Below are 19,592 nucleotides of genomic sequence, written 5' to 3'. Positions count from 1 at the left end.
AAGGCCTCCAGAGAAGCCGGCTCCTAGCAGACGGCCCCCTCCGCCCCCTTGAAGTTTGCACCACATTATGGCGGCGAGACAAGGCATGGCTACAGTGTAGCTCGCCACCCGTGAATCCAGGGCGGAGCGTGGCCACAGTGCAGCATACTGGGTGGACATCCCCACCCGGCGTGGCACTATTGCCACGAAGCCCATGACATCACCCATGGCAGTGGAGGCCATGCTCCCACTACGGGCTACCGGTACAGCCCGCAGGCGGCGGGCCCTACCTATCCGTGAAAGACCGACTCCTGACCAGACAGCATCGGGGAGGCCGACTCCCACCAGGCGGCCCTCCCCCTCCCTCAAAGTCTGTGCGCCATTAATCAGAAGAGACGGAGAATGGCTACAGTGAACACCCACCAGGCGGCGGCGCTGTAGCCACACTCTCCCCGACAAAGCATGCATCATCAGTGGCACTGCCACAACACTAAACAGCTGGCAAGACCCGCAAGCGGCGGGCGCTGCCTGTCGGTGAAGTACGAGACAGCCGGCGAGACCCACCAGGCGGCGGGCCCGAGCAACCGGCGGAGAAGCCGGCGACCATAGACACTGACAGCCGGGTCCTACATCCGGCCAGATTACCATGGTACCCCTGGGGGGTAGGCCTATATAAACCCCCCAGGGCACCCATGCAAAGGGTTCAGCCTCATAGAGATTACACACACACACATAGAGAGAGAGGGAATCTAGGGCTAGCCTTGCTCTTCTTCCTCCACTAGAGAAATGGCTCGAGGAGCAAGCTTGTAGCCACCTTTGACGATCTAGTGATCATGCGGAGACCCCGCGGAGCAGGACTAGGGGTGTTGTCTCCTAGGAGATCGCCGAACATGGGTAAAGTTCGTCGGCGTACGTGTCTATGCCTCATCCCGCTTCCTGGCACCGGCGACGTCTTACTATCCCCCACCACGATAAGCCATCCTTTGGCATATGTCGCACGACACCCCCAACACCTCTCTCTCTCTCTTCTAACATGGTATCATCTTGGCCGATTCAAACCCTAGCCGCCGCCCACCGCTTCCACCCCGCGCACCGTCCCCTGGACGGTCGGCCTCCATGACCGCCGCCGGGGGCTGCGCCGCCCGTACCTAGGGTTCTTCCGCCGGTCGTGTTGACCGGCTGCCCTAGAGATTCTTTTTCCCAATCTATTGATCCGGGTTTTCTCTCTGATACGTCCCCATCATATCTATAATTTTTGATTGTTCCATGCCAATATTCTACAACTTTTTTATACTTTTGGCAACTTTTTATACTATTTTTGGGGCTAACATATTGATCCAGTGCCAAGTACCAGTTCCTGTTTGTTGCATGTTTTTTGTTTCATAGAAAATCCATATCAAACAGAGTCCAAACGGGATAAAAACTGACAGAGATTTTTTTGGAATATATGTGATTTTGGGGAACAAGAATGAACATGAGACGATGCCCGAGGGGGCCACGAGGTAGGGGGGCGCGCCCCAGGGGGTCAGGTGCGCCCTGGGCCCTCGTGGCCATCCCATAATGCGGTTGATGATATTCTTTCACCGCAGTAAAGCTAATATCCGGATAGAGATCGTGTTAAAATTTCAGCTCAATCGGAGTTACGGATCTCCGGGAATTTAAGAAACGGTGAAAGGGCAGAATCAGAGAATGTAGAAACACGGAGAGACAGACCCAATCTCGGAGGGGCTCTCGCCCCTCCCATGCCATAGAGGCCAGGGACCAGAGGGGAAACCCTTCTCCCATCTAGGGAGAAGGTCAAGGAAGAAGAAGAAGGATGGGGACTCTCTCCCCCTCACTTCCGGTGGCGCCGGAACGCCGCCGAAGGCCATCATCATCACCGCAATCTACACCAACACCTCCGCCATCTTCACCAACATCTCCATCACCTTCCCCCCTCTATCTATAGCGGTCCACTCTCCCGCAACCCACTGTACCCTCTACTTGAACATGGTGCTTTATGCTTCATATTATTATCCAATGATGTATTACCATCCTATGATGTCTGAGTAGATTTTCGTTGTCCTATCGGTGGTTGATGAATTGCTATGATTGATTTAATTTGCTTGTGGTTATGTTGCTGTCCTTTGGTGCCCATCATATGAGCGCGCACGTGGATCACACCATAGGGTTAGTTGTATGTTGATAGGACTATGTATTGGAGGGCAAGAGTGACAGAAACTTCAGCCTAGCATAGAAATTGATGCATACGGGATTGAAGGGGGACCAATATATCTTAATGCTTTGGTTGGGTTTTACCTTAATGAACGTTAGTAGTTGCGAATGCTTGCTAATACTTCCAATCATAAGTGCATAGAATTCCGAGTCAGGGATGACATGCTAGCAGTGGCCTCTCCCACATAAAACTTGCTATCGGTCTAGTAATGTAGTCAATTGCTTAGGGACAATTTCACAACTCCTACCACCACTTTTCCACACTCGCTATAATAACTTTATTGCTTCATTATCTAAACAGCCCCTAGCTTTTACTTACGTGCTCTTTATTATCTTGCAAACCTATCCAAAAACACCTACAACGTACTTCTAGTTTCATACTTGTTCTAGGTAAAGCGAACGTCAAGCGTGCGTAGAGTTGTATTGGTGGTCGATAAAACTTGAGGGAATATTTGTTCTATATTTAGCTCCTCATTGGGTTCGACACTCTTACTTATCGAAAGAGGCTACAATTGATCCCCTATACTTGTGGGTTATCACTCTCTCCCGCCGGTCAGTTTGATCGATGTTTTCTTTTCGGTTTTCCGATCTATGATCGGTTTGTGTCACACGCTACCACCATCGACACCTCGCGCGCCTCTACTCCAACATCGGCGTTGACTACACCGGCCTCTTCTTCGACTAGACGGTCTCCACGCGACTGAAGGAAATATGCCCTAGAGGCAATAATAAAGTTATTATTTATATTTTCTTATATCTTGATAAATGTTTATTATTCATGCTAGAATTGTATTAATCGGAAACTTAGTACATGTGTGAATACATAGTCAAATAGAGTGTCACTAGTATGCCTCTACTTGACTAGCTCGTTAATCAAAGATGGTTAAGTTTCCTACCCATGGACAATTTGATGAACGGGGTCACATCATTAGAGAATGATGTGATTGACTTGACCCATCCGTTAGCTTAGCACTATGATCGTTTAGTTTATTGCTATTGCTTTCTCCATGACTTATACATGTTCCTATGACTATGAGATTATGCAACTCCCGAATACCGGAGGAACACTTAGTGTGCTATCAAATGTCACAACGTAACTGGGTGACTATAAAGATGCTCTACAGGTGTCTCCGATGGTGTTTGTTGAGTTGGCATAGATCGAGATTAGGATTTGTCACTCCGTGTATCGGAGAGGTATCTCTGGGCCCTCTCAATAATGCACATCACTATAAGCCTTGCAAGGAATGTGATAATGAGTTAGTTGCGGGATGATGCATTACGGAATGAGTAAAGATACTTGCCGGTAACGAGATTGAACTAGGTATTGAGATACCGACGATCGAATCTTGGGCAAGTAACATACCGATGACAAAGGGAACAACGTATGTTGTTATGCGGTTTGTCCGATAAAGATCTTCGTAGAATATGTAGGAACCAATATGAGCATCCAGGTTCTGCTATTGGTTATTGACCGGAGATGAGTCTCGGTCATGTCTACATAGTTCTCGAACCCGTAGGGTTCGCATACTTGAACGTTCGGTGACGATCGGTATTATGAGTTTATGTGTTTTGATGTGCCGAAGGTAGTTCAGAGTCCCGGATATGATCACGGACATGACGGGGAGTCTCGAAATGGTCGAGACATAAAGATCGATATATTGGAAGGCTATGTTTGGACATCGGAATGGTTCCGGGTGAGTACGGGCATTTACCGGAGTACCGGGGGGTTACCGGAACCCCCCGGGGAGTGTATGGGCCTTAATGGGACTTAGTGGGAGAGAGAAGAAGGCGGCCAAGGTGGAGTGCATGCTCCCCCAAGCCCAATCCGAATTGGGTGGGGGGCGGCCCCCCTTCCTTTCTCTCCTACTTCAACAAGGGAAGGGTGAATCCTACTCCCACCAGGAGTAGGACTCCCCCCTTGGGGCACGCCATAGAGGGCCGGCCCTTCACTCCTCCACTCCTTTATATATGGGGGGGCACCCCATAGACACACAAGTTGATTGTTTAGCCGTGTGCGGTGCCCCCCCTCCACAGATTTCCACCTTGGTCATATCGTTGTAGAGCTTAGGCGAAGCCCTGTGTCGGTAACTTCATCATCACCGTCATCATGCCGTCGTGCTGACGAAACTCTCCCTCGACCTTAGCTGGATCTAGAGTTTGTGGGACGTTACTGAGCTGGTTATGTGAAAAATATTATGTACTACTTTGATAATCCTGAGAAAACCCCATTCAATTATGTAATGGGAGACACGTTGGATCAACGTGAATACTTTAGGGATTATCGCTTAACTCAAAAGGGAAACTATTATGGGATCAAATTCATATGTTGCATTGGTATGCTCGGGAACTATGCTTGAGATATGCCTATACTTGTTGCTCTATGATGAAGGCTCCACACCTTCCCTTTTCATGCAAATTTAATGATGATAAAACCTTGGCTTCTTATGCTAATGGTATATATGATTACTATGATATGGAACAAATAGAAGAATTTGTTGCTTTTATGGGTGCTTATGAAATTGAATCTTTGTTTAAAGAGTGTGAAAATTTTGATGATTCAGTTTATAGACATGAAAATTTAGCTATCATTAAACATTGCTATGATAATTATGAATTTAATTCCGATATTGATGATTTTATTGAGAGAGTCTCCGCTGTCCAAGAAGAGACTAATATTTTGCAGGAGTCTATGGAAGAAGAAATTGATGAAACTGTGAGCTCATTGGATGAAAAACATGATGAGGAGAGAGAAGAACAAAAGGAGGAAGAGCGGATTGATCACCCATGCCCACCTTCTAATGAGAGTAACTCTTCAACTCATACATTGTTTAATTTCCCTTCGTGCTTACCGAAGGATGATTGCTATGATGAGTGTTATGATCCCGTTGATTCTCTTGAAATATCCCTTTTTGATGATGCTTGCTATGATTGTGGCCAAGATGTCAATATGAATTATGCTTATGGAGATGAACTTGCTATAGTTCCTTATGTTAAACATGAAATTGTTTCTATTGCACCCACACATGATAGTCCTATTATCTTTTTGAATTCTCCTGACTACACTATATCAGAGAAGTTTGCCTTATTAAGGATTATTTTGATGGGTTGCCTTTTACCTTTGCACATGATGATTTTGATAGATATAATATGCATGTGCTTGCTGCTCCTACTTACAATTATTATGAGAGAGGAACTACATCTCCACCTCTCTATGTTTCCCACACGATAAAATTGCAAGAAACTATTTATACTATGCATTGGCCATTACTATGTGTGCATGAATTGTTCTTTTATGACATGCCTATTCATAGGAAGAGACTTAGACTTCGTTGTTGCATGATATATGTTACTTTGTGCTCACTGCTAAATTACAAATCATTGTTAATTAAAATTGGCTTTGATATACCTTGGGATCCGGGTGGATTCATTACTTGAGCACTTTATGCCTAGCTTAATGGCTTTAAAGAAAGCGCTGCCAGGGAGACAACCCGGAAGTTTTAGAGAGTCATTTATTTCTATTGAGTGCTTTCATATAGTTTAAAAACAAAAAAATAAAGAGGGGAACCCAAAACTTTTTCAAAAAGGAAAGTGAAAGTGAGAGAGACAAGCATTGTTGAAGTGGGGGAGCTCCTTGAACTTTGTTCATGCTCACGGAAACTTTGTGAATTTTGATGTATCGAAGGTAGTTCGGAGTCCCGGATATGATCATGGACATGATGAGGATTCTCTAAATGGTCGAGATATAAAGATCGATATATTGGAAGGCTATGTTTGGACATCAGAATAGTTGTGGGTGAGTTCGAGCATTTACCGGAGTACCGGGGGGTTACCGGAACCCCTCGGGGAGTGTATGGACCTTAATGGGCCTTAGTGGGAGAGAGAAGGAGGCGGACAATGTGGAGTGCACCCCCCCCCCCCAAGCCCAATCCGAATTGGGTGGGGGGGCGGGCCCCCTTCCTTCCCTCTCTCTCCCCCTTCCTTTCTCTCCTACTTCAACAAGGGAAGGGGGAATCCTACTCCCACCGGGAGTAGGACTCCCCGCTTGGGGCATGCCATAGAGGGCCGGCCCTCCCCTCCTCCACTCCTTTATATATGGGGGGCACCCCATAGACACACAAGTTGATTGTTTAGCCGTGTGCGGTGCCCCCCTCCACAGATTTCCACCTTGGTCATATCGTTGTAGAGCTTAGGCGAAGCCCAGCGTCGATAACTTCATCATCATGCCGTCGTGCTGACGAAACTCTCCCTCAACCTTAGCTGGATCTAGAGTTCGTGGGACGTCACTGAGCTGAACGCGTGCAGATCGCGGAGGTGCCGTACTTTCGATGCTAGGATCGGTCTAATCGTGAAGACGTACGACTACATCAACCGCGTTATCATAACGCTTCCGCTTATGGTCTATGAAGGTACATGGACAAGACTCTCCCCTCTTGTTGCTATGCATCACCTAGATGGATCTTGCGTGTGCGTAGGAATTTTTTTGAAATTACTGCGTCCCCAACAGTGGCATCGGAGCCAGGTCTATGCGTAGATGTTATATGCAAGAGTAGAACACAAAGGAGTTGTGGGCGTGGGTATATACATATTGCTTGCTATCACTACTTGATTCTTGATTCAGTGGTATTGTTGGATGAAGCGGCTCAGGCCGACATTACGCGTACGCCTACGCGAGGCTGGTTCTACCGATGTGCTTCGCACACAGGTGGCTAGTGGGTGTATGTTTCTCCAACTTTAGTTGAATCGGATTCAATGAACAGGGTTCTTTCTGAATATCAAAAAGCAATCACTATACTGCGTTGTGGTTTTTGATGTGTAGGTAAGAACGGTTCTTGCAAGCCCGTAGCAGCCACGTAAAACTTGCAACAACAAAGTAGATGACGTCTAACTTGTTTTTGCAGGGCATGTTGTGATGTGATATGGTCAAGACATGATGCTAAATTTTATTGTATGAGATGATCATGTTTTGAAACAGAGTTATCGGCAACTGGCAGGAGCCATATGGTTGTCGCTTTATTGTATGAAATGCAATCACGATGTAATTGCTTTACTTTATCACTAAGCGGTAGCAATAGTCGTAGAAGCAATAGTTGGCGAGACGACAACGATGCTTCGATGGAGATCAAGGTGTCAAGCCGGTGACGATGGCGATCATGACGGTGATTTGGAGATGGAGATCAAATGCACAAGATGATGATGGCCATATCATATCACTTATATTGATTGCATGTGATGTTTATACTTTATGCATCTTATTTTTCTTAGTTCGGTGGTAGCATTATAAGATGATCTCTCACTAAATTTCAATGTACAAGTGTTCTCCCTGAGTATGCACCATTGCTACAGTTCGTCGTGCTGAGACACCACGTGATAATCGGGTGTTATAAGCTCTATGTTCACATACAACGGGTGCAAGCCAGTTTTGCACACGCAGAATACTTGGGTTAAACTTGATGAGCCTAGCATATGCAGATATGGCCTCGGAACACTGAGACCGAAAGGTCGAGCGTGAATCATATAATGGATATGATCAACATAGTGATGTTCACCTTGAAAACTACTCCATCTCATGTGATGATCTGACATGGTTTAGTTGATATAGATCATGTGATCACATAGATGATTAGAGGGATGTCTATCTAAGTTGGAGTTCTTAAGTAATATGATTAATTGAACTATAATTTATCATGAACTTAGTACCTGATAGTATTTTGCATGTCTATGTTGTTGTAGATAGATGGCCCGTGTTGTTGTTCCATTGAATTTTAATGTGTTCCTAGAGAAAGCTAAGTTGAAAGATGATGGTAGCAATTACACGGCTGGGTCCGTAACTTGAGGATTATCCTCATTGTTGTACAGAAGAATTACGTCCCGGAAGCACCGCTAGGTGACAAACCCGCTGCAGGAGCAACACCAGATGTTATGAACGTCAAGCAGAGCAAAACTGATGACTACTCGATAGTTCAGTGTGCCATGCTTTACGGCTTAGAACAGGGACTTCAATGACGTTTTGAATGTCATGGAGCATATGAGATGTTCCATGAGTTGAAGTTAATATTTCAAGCAAATGCCCGGATTGAGAGATATGAAGTCTCCAATAAGTTCTACAACTGCAAAATGGAGGAGAATAGTTCTGTCAGTGAACATATACTTAGAATGTCTGGGTACCACAACCACTTGACTCATCTGGGAGTTAATCTTCCTGATGATAGTGTCATTGACAAAGTTCTTCAATCACTGCCACCAAGATACAAGAGCTTCATGATGAACTATAATATGCAAGGGATGGATAAGACAATTCCCGAGCTCTTCACAATGCTAAAGGCTGCGGAGGTAGAAATCAAGAAGGAGCATCAAGTGTTGGTGGTCAACAAGACCACCAGTTTCAAGAAAAAGGGTAAAGGGAAGAAGGGGCACTTCAAGAAGAATGGCAAGCAAGTTGCTGCTCAAGTGAAGAAGCCCAAGTCTGGACCTAAGCCAGAGACTTCGTGCTTCTACTGCAAAGGGACTGGTCACTGGAAGCGAAACTGCCCCAAGTATTTGGCGGAGAAGAAGGATGGCAAAGTGAAAGGTATATTTGATATACATGTTATTGATGTGTACCTTACTAATGCTCGCAATAGCGCCTGGGTATTTGATATTGGTTATGTTGCTAATATTTGCAACTTGAAACAAGGGCTACGGATTAAGCGAAGTTTGGCTAAGGACGAGGTGACGATGCGCGTGGGAAATGGTTCCAAAGTCGATGTGAACGCCGTCGGCACGCTACCTCTACATCTACCTTCGGGATTAGTTTTAGACCTAAATAATTGTTATTTGGTGCCAGCGTTGAGCATGAACATTATATCTGGATCTTGTTTGATGCGAGACGGTTATTCATTTAAATCAGAGAATAATGGTTGTTCTATTTATATGAGTAATATCTTTTATGGTCATGCACCCTTGATGAGTGGTCTATTTTTACTAAATCTTGATAGTAGTGATACACATATTCATAGTATTGAAGCCAAAAGATATGAGTTTAATAATGATAGGGCAACTTATTTGTGGCACTACCGTTTAGGTCATATTGGTGTAAAGCGCATGAAGAAAATCCATGCTGATGGGATTTTGGAATCACTTGATTATGAATCACTTGATGCTTGCGTACCATGCCTCATGGGCAAGATAACTAAGACTCCGTTCTCTGGAACAATGGAGCGAGCAACAGACTTGTTGGAAATAATACATACTGATATATGCGGTCCGATGAGTGTTCATGCTCGCGGCGAGTTTCGTTATTTTCTTACCTTCACAGATGATTTGAGCAGATATGGGTATATCTACTTGATGAAACATAAGTCTGAAACATTTGAAAAGAACAAAGAATTTCAGAGTGCAGTGGAAAATCATCATAACAAGAAAATTAAGTTTCTACGATCTGATCGTGGAGGTGAATATTTGAGTTATGAGTTTGGTCTTCATTTGAAACAATACGGAATAGTTTCGCAACTCATGCCACCTGGAACACCACAGCGTAATGGTGTGTCCGAACGTCATAATAGAACTTTATTAGATATGGTGCGATCTACGATGTCTCTTACTGATTTACCGCTGTCGTTTTGGAGTTATGCTTTAGAGACAGTTGCATTCATGTTAAATAGGGCACCATCGAAATCCGTTGAGACGACATTGTCGGTGTCAAAACCGGCGGATCTCGGGTAGGGGGGCCTGAACTGTGAGTCTAAGATCAACGGTAATAGGAGACAGGGGACACGATGTTTACCCAGGTTCGGGCCCTCTTGATGGAGGTGATACCCTACGTCCTGCTTGATTGATATTGATGAGTATGAGGGTTACAAGAGTTGATCTACCACGAGATCGTAATGGCTAAAGCCTACAAGTCTAGCGTATATGATTATGATTGCCTCTACGGACTAAACCCTTCGGTTTATATAGACACGGGAGGGGACTAGGGTTGTACGAAGTCGGTTACAGAGAAAGGAATCTTCATATCCGAATGCCAGGCTTGCCATCCACGCCAAGGAGAGTCCTCTCCGGACACGGCAGAGAGTCTTCTATCTTGTATCTTCCTAGCCCATTAGTCTGGCCCATGTCACACAGGCCAGACGCCCGAGGACCCCTTCATCCAGGACTCCCTCAGTAGCCCCCGAACCAAGCTTCAATGACGATGTGTTCGGTGCGCTGATAGTCTTCGGCATTGCAAGGCGGGTTCTTCCTCCGAACACTTCAAAGCTTTTGATCCGAAGAGTCATACTCGGCTTTCCATTTAATGTCGTACCCATTGGCTTATGCGCCTCCACCGCTTCGGCTTCCACATGTCAAGCGAACACGGAAGGTCAGAGTACTTTTTGCACATACCACCCTGGCCATGTAAGAAGGGTGTCTATTTAAAGGGACTGGATCTCAGATCCCATCCCACATCGAGCAAAAAAATCCTTAGAGCTTGCTAGGAGAAACCATTCCAGCATGGCTAGCTGTAACACCCTCGATGCGACTATAGCTCCCACGTGTCGAGGCACGACTTAGAGACATAATCGCATTGAAGGCATATGTCGCAAGTAAGGTAATCTTTACAACATCCCATGTAATATAATAATAAAGGGGAGATAACATAGTTGGCTTACACTCGCCACGTCAATCAAGGTACATAAATAACATTACATCATCCAAACACTCATGGCCCGACTACGGCGCCAAAATAAAAGATAACCCAACATGCGACACGGTCCCAATCACCCCCAACTGGGCACCACTACTGATCGTCAGGAAAAGAGACATAGTAACGTTGAGAGTCCTCGTCGAACTCCCACTTGAGCTCGAGCGCGTCACCTGGAGCGGAATCATCAGGCCCTGCATCTGGTGTAATAGTAATCTGTGAGCCACAGGGACTCAGCAATCTCGCACCCTCGCGATCAAGACTATTTAAGCTTATAGATAAGACAAGGTAAAAGTAAGTGGGGCTGCAGCAAGCGACTAGCATATATGGTGGCTATCCTGTTCGCAGAAGAGAGAGCGAGAAGAGGAGGCAAAGCGCGAGCGAGAAACTAGCGAGCAACCTGCGCAACCATTACTCCAACACCGTGTCCACTTCCCGGACTCCGCCGAGAAGAGGCCATCACGGTAACACACTCAGTTGATTCATTTTAATTAAGTTAAGGTTCAAGTTATCTACAACTGGACATTAACAAATTCCCATCTTCCCATAACCGCGAGCACGGCTTTCGAAAGTTCAAATCCCTGCAGGGGAGTCCCAACTTAGCCCATGACAAGCTCTCACGGTCAACGAAGGAATAGACCTCCTCCCAAGACGTTCCGATCAGACTCGGTATCTCGGTTCTTCAAGACACTTCGACAGGTTAAAACAAAACCAGCAACACCGCCCGAATGTGCCAACAAATCCCGATAGGAGCTGCACATATCTCATTCTCAGGGCACACTCAGATGAGCCAGACGTCGGGTAGGCCAGCCCAGAGTTGCCCCTGGTAGCCCCGGACATCGCTCGGTTGGACCAACACTCAGAGGAGCACTAGCCCGGGGGGGCTAAAATAAGATGACCCTCGGGCTCCGGAAACCCAAGGGAAAAAGAGGCTAGGTGGCAAATGGTAAAACCAAGGTTGGGCATTGCTGGAAAAGCTTTAATCAAGGCGAGCTATCAAGGGGTTCCCATTATAACCCAACCGCGCAAGGAACGCAAAATCCGGGAACATAACACCGATATGACGGAAACTAGGGCGGCAAGAGTGGAACAAAACACTAGGCGAGAGGCCGAGCCTTCCACCCTTTACCAAGTATATAGATGCATTAAGATAACAAGATAATATAATGATATCCCAACAAGTAAATAAATGTTCTAACAAGGAACGGCCTCCAATCTTCACCTGCAACTAGCAACGCTATAAGAGGAGCTGAGCAAAGCGGTAACATAGCCAATCAACGGTTTGCTAGGAAAAGGTGGGTTAGAGGTTTGACATGGCAATTTGGGAGGCTTGAAAGCAAGTGGTAGGCATCGTAGCATTGGCATAGCAAAAGAGCGAGCAATCTAGCAAAGCAAAGATAGTAGTGATTTCGAGGGTATGATCATCTTGCCTGCAAAGTTGTCAGAGTTGACTGGATCCTCGAAAGCAAACTCAGCGGGCTCCTCGTTAGCGAACTCGTCTCCCGGCTCTACCCAAACAAGACAAACAAGCAACAAGGACACAATCAACCACGTGCAAAGCTCAAACAATATGATGCAAGGATGGTATGCTATGCGGGATGCGATGCGGGATGCATATGCAAGATGTGACAAGGAATGCATGAACCTGGCTTCAACTTGGAATTCTAAGTGTGCCACTGGAAAGATGAGATGAAATCACTTGAAAACGATATAAAGAACGTCGGAATCGGAGTTATGGTTTGGAAATGGCAAACAAAACAAATATGACACCGGTCTGCGATTTACAGCAAGTAGCCATCTAAATGCAATGAGATGAACATGCTACAGCACCCAAACATGACAACAAAATACATGGAAGGGATGCACTCAAGATGCTTAACAAAAGTCTAGCACTGAGCTACGGCAAAATCATCCATTAACAGGTTCAAACAAGTATGGCAAAAATGCATATGGCAAACAGATTTCAGACTTAGTGAAATTAACACTTGTCTGGAATCTCAGATCAGATGGCACTCTTCGGAGCAACAAAACTACATGCTATAGGACCTGAACATGGCAAATTAAAGCATGGCATGGAGCTACTCAAAGAGCTTAACAAAAGTCCCTTAGTGACCTTGAGCCAAAAGGGATCAGAAAATACAATTGCAAGCATGTGAACATGGCAAAAACATAATCAGTTCTCAGACTTAGTGAAAACTGGAGCATGCTGAAAACAGATATAAGGTAGGCATGTTTACGAGCTCGATGCACTCACTACGGAGCAAGTCATGACAAGCTAAGCATACACCCATCAAGAATACACAAAATTCAATCTAGACATGGCAAGAACAATAGCATAGCATGCACGGATCAACTACAACATCATTGGCAAAATCGCTAACAAGTAGACAATCTGCCCAGATTTACGAAGTAGCAAAAGTAGAGCTCGATTGACTCAAGCTAGGTTGCTCCATAATTGCAAACAAAGACATGGATGGATAGAGCACTACAAGATTAACAAAACATCCTTACTGATCATCCTCTAAAGAGGCACGGATCACTAGGAAACAACATGAACATATGGCCATATGAAATAAACAGCCCAAGGACTTAGTGGAAATGCTAAGTCCCTGAAATCAGAATTACCAGGTGCCTCACTTGGCAAGCTTGTGCTAGTCACCACACACATCACAAAAATACATGGGTTGCACCTCTGGAAAGATGGCAAAACCCTTAACAAAACATATGTAGAGCTTATGGGCACATCATGCACACAATAATCATGGCAAAAATGACAAATATGCAAATGGAGTAGCAGATCTGACAATTATCTCAAGTAACCCTCTTCTAACAGCATTTCGGGCATCAAGATGAACTCAAATGAAAATGATGCAATGGAATGAAATGATGTACTCTCTGAGATGAACATTTTGATATGCTATATGCCAAAAACGGAGCTACGGATGCGGAGATATAGCATGATGAACAGGAGCACATGGATTAGGGTTACGGGCAAAAAGTCAACCCAAACGGATCTAGATCTGAGATCCGGCACTGTTGATGCGCGGATTACGAGGTTCACCGGCCGGAGCTCGCCGGAGTTGACGACGTCGACGGCGGCCGGCGGATCCGTGGAAGGAGGAGGGTGGAGAGGCGAGGCGGCCCGGGCGGTGCGGCGCGGCCTCCGGCGATGTGGGGCGGCGGCGTGGCGAGGAGAGGCGGCGACGGCCGGAGTCGGCGATGCGGCGGCGCGGGGCGGCGGCGAGCTTGGACGGCGGCGGGGCGGCGGAGCAGCGGCTCGGGCGAGGAGGCGCGGCCTGGCGGCGGAGGAAGGCGGGCTCGGGGGGCCTCCCGCGGGCCGGCGGGCCGGTGGTGCGGGGGCGGCGGCGCGCACCACGTGGCAACTCCTGGTAGGCGCGGGCGGCGGCGCGGACAATGTCCGTCGGCGCGGGTTTTGTCCGGCGTGGCGCAGGGAACGAGGAGCTAGGTTTTCGGGAGGAAGGAGAAGGAGATTTTCGGGGGTTCTTTAAATAGAGGTAGAGGGAGCTAGGAGAGTCCAAATGAGGTGCGGTTTTCGGCCACGCGATCGTGATCGAACGCTCTAGATGAAGGAGAGGGTTTTGGTGGGTTTTGGGCCAACTTGGAGGGGTGTTGGGCTGCAACACACACGAGGCCTTCTCGGTCCCTCGGTTAACCGTTGGAGTATCAAACGAAGTCCAAATGATACGAAACTTGACAGGCGGTCTACCGGTAGTAAACCAAGGCCGCTTGGCAAGTCTCGGTCCAATCCGGAAATGTTTAATCCCCACACATGAAAGAAAGGTAGAAATGACCACCGGAGGAGAACGAAGCGCCGGAATGCAAAACGGACAACGGGGAAAATGCTCGAATGCATGAGATGAACACGTATGCAAATGCAATGCACATGATGACATGATATGAGATGCATGACAACGATAACAACACACGGAGACAAAAACCCGAACCCGAGAAAATAAAATAACTTAACGCCGGAAACGGCAACAGTTGGAGTACAAATTGGGAAAGTCATATCCGGGGTGTTACACTAGCGCTCCCAGTTCTTCCTCCCGCCCCCACGGCTTCGAAAAAGGTGATTGGGAGAGATGTTCTGTATCCCACGATCAGCTGGCCAAGCTTCAAACACAGGGGTTTCTTCCCCTGCAGATCTAGTCCCCGTTCGAGTAGGGTTAACCTCTTTTACGGGCGAAGCCCTGGAGGAAAATTTCCCCAATCCTGCCAGGGGAGAGCGAGTGTGATTTACATCCTTCTTAATAAGAGGCGTAGGGTTCCCAATCCACCCCTTCCTCCGAGGTCTTCTGGAGTACTACGGCCTCCAACTGCACAATCTCACGCCAGGTTCCATTCTGCACATTGCGGGCTACGTCGCTCTTTGCGAGCTATTCCTGGGCTGTGAGGCCCATTTCAAACTATGGAGGAAACTGTTCTGCCTCGTCCCTCGCTCCCAAAAGGGATCTATATTCGAGCTGGACGGCGCCGAGATATGGCGCATAGCTGGGACCGGATACTTATCCGGCACGCCGACGAAGGCATTCGAAGAGTGGCCCTCAGAGTGGTTTCATATTGAGGACGTTGCTCTCCCTGACCCGGTCCGAATGGGCCTTCCCGAATTTACTAGTGCTCCATTGAAGAAATGCCACGGCTGGCCCCCTCGGAGCCTCGAGGAGGAAGATAGTGCGGAAGTCCAACAGTTAATGGGCAAGATAAGGACACTTGCACAGTCCAGATTATCCATAATCGATGTAATAGCCATTTCCATAGTGCGAGGTGTTCAGCTGCTCCGATTCAGGGGGCTTCCCATGTGGCACTACAATGGGGAAGATGACGCCTCATGCTGTGGACGAAAGGGTCCGGATTCCCTTACCACCCTGGCTGCAATACTGGCCGATCTGTATAAAGGGGAGAGAGAGAGGAGTTCACTCGTCTTACGCTTTGGGAAGGATTCTCTATGTACCATCCTCCTAGCTAGGTGAGTTTTAATCCCATTACTCTACTCAATCCTCTCCCTGAGTTATGCTTAATTGGTATTAACCCTTCCATTTGTAACAGGAATGGCGGAAGGTTATAGAGGGGATTTATAGCCCCGCTCCTCAGTCGGAGAGCCATAACCGGGACCTTGACACCGGATACGAAGAAGATCCGGACATATTTGTAGAGCTCGAGGAGGGAGTATTCTACCAAGCGAGCTATGATGGCACAGTAGTGCCGATCGTAGCCGACTATCCCGGCCTCCTTCCTGCCACACATGTAAGTAATCAAGAGACACCTCCTTCGAAAGAGATTCCTCATTACGTCTCACCCACCACACTATTTCGTGCTTCAAAGGGGAGACGCTCGATGCCTCAACGTGCACCAGAGGCATCTCCTAGGAGAGCGACGCCCGCGCCAAGAAAATCTTTGAAGAGAAAGTCGAACGACAATACGACAGAACCTTCATCAAAGAGGTATGATTTTTTAATCTGCCTCCTGGCAGTCACATCAAACTGTGACATTATCCGTTGTGTATTATCAGGAAAAGCGTTCGCTGGACTATGTCCGGGGATCCTGCCAGCCATGCCTCCACAAGTCAGGTTCCAGACCCTGCCTTAAAGGCAAGGGCTGATATGAGAGTGACACCGGATTGTCCATCGGCAGAGGATCTCATATGATGTATCCGTCACAAACTCTAAAGTGGAAAGCGCCATGAATCATCGGCACCGGCAGGCCACTCTTCACGACCCAGACTTTACAAAAGAGGCATTCAACGCCTTCAACTCGGCTGATGCATACATCTGAGCTGCTCGAGATGGGCTTACCATAGCCGCATACCAGCATTTGAAAGATATGTGGGTAGGTACACATTTGTGCAAATCTAATAATTATATACCAGCAGCCCCCGAGACTTGAAGCAGTTGATACAACTGATTTAAGGATCATTGTACAACCAGGAGCTTATAGAGAAGAACAACCTATTGACTCAAGAGCTGGAAAAGTGTCGGACCCAGCTAGCTGTTGCTACCGCTAAACTTGAGAAATCCAAGAAGGCATCGCCTGGTAATGTTCCCCTCCATCGAGGAAACATAATCATATACTAGTGATATTAATATTGTTGTGTTTCCGCTGACAGGATCAGTAGATCAGCTGAGGGAAAAGCTAAAAATCGCCTAGGCTGGTGAACAGGAGGCCAAAAGGCAACATGCGGCAGGCGAACGTGTGCTGACGCGGGTCAAGGATGAAAAGAACAAGCAGAAGGATTCCAATACCCTGCTGGGCGAAGAACTAAAAGATGTGCAAGCCCAGCTAGCTGACGCCGTCAAGGAGAATAGGAGGCTACAAGGTGGCATATTCAGTATGTTTTTGACCTCACCTTTATGCATTTTAGCGAAGAAATGATCTGACAGATTTATGTCTACAAGTATGATGACTGGCTGTCCCGAAGAGGAAATGTCCGGCTCTCAAGGCGACCTTCTGCAAGAGCTGTCCCAATTGCACGAGTGAGCTCGGCAAGCAATGCGGAGCATTGCTAAAGCTTTGTGGTCGTCCGCCTCTCCTCCAGGAAGTATGTAGGAGCTTGTGAAGCTATTCCAGGGAGCTCGGCGGCGCTTCCGATTATGGAAGATATCGGTATGCCGAGAAGGTGCACGAGAGGCCTAGGCCATGGTAAAAACACGATACACCAAGCTCGATCCGAATCATATGGCCCGGGTCAGACCTAACGGGTCAGATGGAAAAGAAATTCCAGTTAGTTTGGTATATGACCAAGTAAATGTAGCCGCCAAATATTGCCAACAGGATTGTAAGCTACATAGCTTGTTAGACAGCATAGAGGAAGAAGTTTTTGAGTCCAAATGACTATGTACTTCAATTGACAAATTTCTCCCTAGCCGGATTGTAAAGCGATTGTCATGGCAGACCTTTTCGCTTCGACCTCCGGACCCGAAGGCTCGGAGTGTTTCCGAATACCCACTCAGTAATATAGACCGGGGCATGCGTGGAAACCAAGCATAGGGGTCATAGTTGCTTGAACAGACAAGTTGTATCCGGCTAGCTATGTTATATTACATGTTGATTGTAAGAAACATCTTCCATGGAGAATAGTTTCATTAAGCGTTCCTTTCCCTGGGCGGATATGCGTTAGTATGCATGTCCGAACTTTGATTGAAAAATCGCAGTATACATAACATCTGGGGGTTCATGGTGTGATGAAAAATGTCTTTAGTCCCCAACCAAATATTCCCTTAAGAACGCTAGCTTTCGGCTTCACCCAGTCTGAGGTACACGTCCGGATGACCCGGCAGTAACAATCGCAGAGGTGCTCCCTTTATGCCCTAGCCGAATAAACGGGAATGTAGGGCATAAGCACAGGAGCCAGGCAACCTAGCTTGGCCAAAACTTAAGTCATAACGATGCATATAATGGCAAAGAAAAGGTACATATGCGGAAGAGGACACATATGTGTTGAGCTTGATGCTCGGAAAATAATAATGATAAGCTTCTGTAAAAGAAGCCCCCAGGTATTATGAGTGTATACATTTAAGGATGTGCACATCGTAAGTGTGTAGTTTGGCCGCACAAGAGCTAAAGAGCTAGAGAAAAATTAAAGAGGGTAAAAAATGAAAACAAAGTGAGAAGAAGACGAACAAAGAGTACGGCTCTAGGCATAGAATCTTCTGATTCTTGCGGCATTCCATGGGTTCGGCTCTAGGCGATTGTCAGATGCATCACGCGGCGGTATGCTCCTCCAGTGAGAACCTCATATATGATGAAGGGACCTTCCCACTTGGGCTTGAGTTTGTCCTTTTTCTTCTCTGGTAAGCATCGAACGAGTTCGCCAATGTTATAAGTCTTGGCCCGCACTTCTCTGCTTTGATATCTGCGAGCCTGCTGTTGATAAAGTGTGGAACAAGCTTTTGCGACGTCGCGCTCCTCCTCCAGGGCATCTAAGTCGTCCTGCCGATCAACCTTGGCATCTCTCTCTTCATGCATGCGCACTCGAGGTGAGTCATGAATAATGTCGCAGGGCAACACAGCCTATGTGCCGTACACCATGAAGAAGCGTGTATATCCGGTAGTGCGATTGGGCGTGGTCCACAGCCCCTAGAGTACGGAGCTCCTCAACCCAGTGCTTGTCTGATTCTTTCAAAGACGGCACTAGTCTAGGCTTAATGCCGCTCATAATAAGACCATTAGCTCATTCTACTTGACCGTTTGTTTGTGGATGATAGACGGAGGCATAATCGAGCTTAATGCCCAGGTTAGCACACCGGGCTTTCACCTCATCGGCTGTAAAATTGGAGCTGTTATCAGTGATGATGCAGTGTGGGACGCCATAACGATGCACAACACCAGATATAAAGTCTATCACTGGTTCGGCTTCGGCCGTGTTAACTGGTTTAGCCTCTATCCATTTGGTGAATTTATCTACCATTACCAGCAGACATTTTTTCTTATGGCTTCCTCCTTTAAGGGGTCTGACCATATCAAGCCCCTAGACCGCAAAAGGCCAAGTAATGGGGATTGTTTGTAGAGCAGTGGGATGCATATGGCTTTGGGTGGCAAAAAGCTGGCATCCGACGCAACGTTGGACAAGGTCCTGTGCATCTTCTCGGGCCGTCGGCCAATAGAAACCTGTACGGATGGCCTTACTTACAAGGGCCGGAGCCACGGCGTGGTGGCCACCGAGACCGGCATGAATTTTGGCCAAGAGTTGTCGTCCCTCTTCTTCAGAGATACATCTTTGAAGTAC

This window comes from Triticum urartu, chromosome 2 (genome assembly GCF_003073215.2).
Source record: "Triticum urartu cultivar G1812 chromosome 2, Tu2.1, whole genome shotgun sequence".
Classification (NCBI taxonomy): Eukaryota; Viridiplantae; Streptophyta; class Magnoliopsida; order Poales; family Poaceae; genus Triticum; species Triticum urartu.
Note: the sequence above shows the minus strand (reverse complement) of the source record.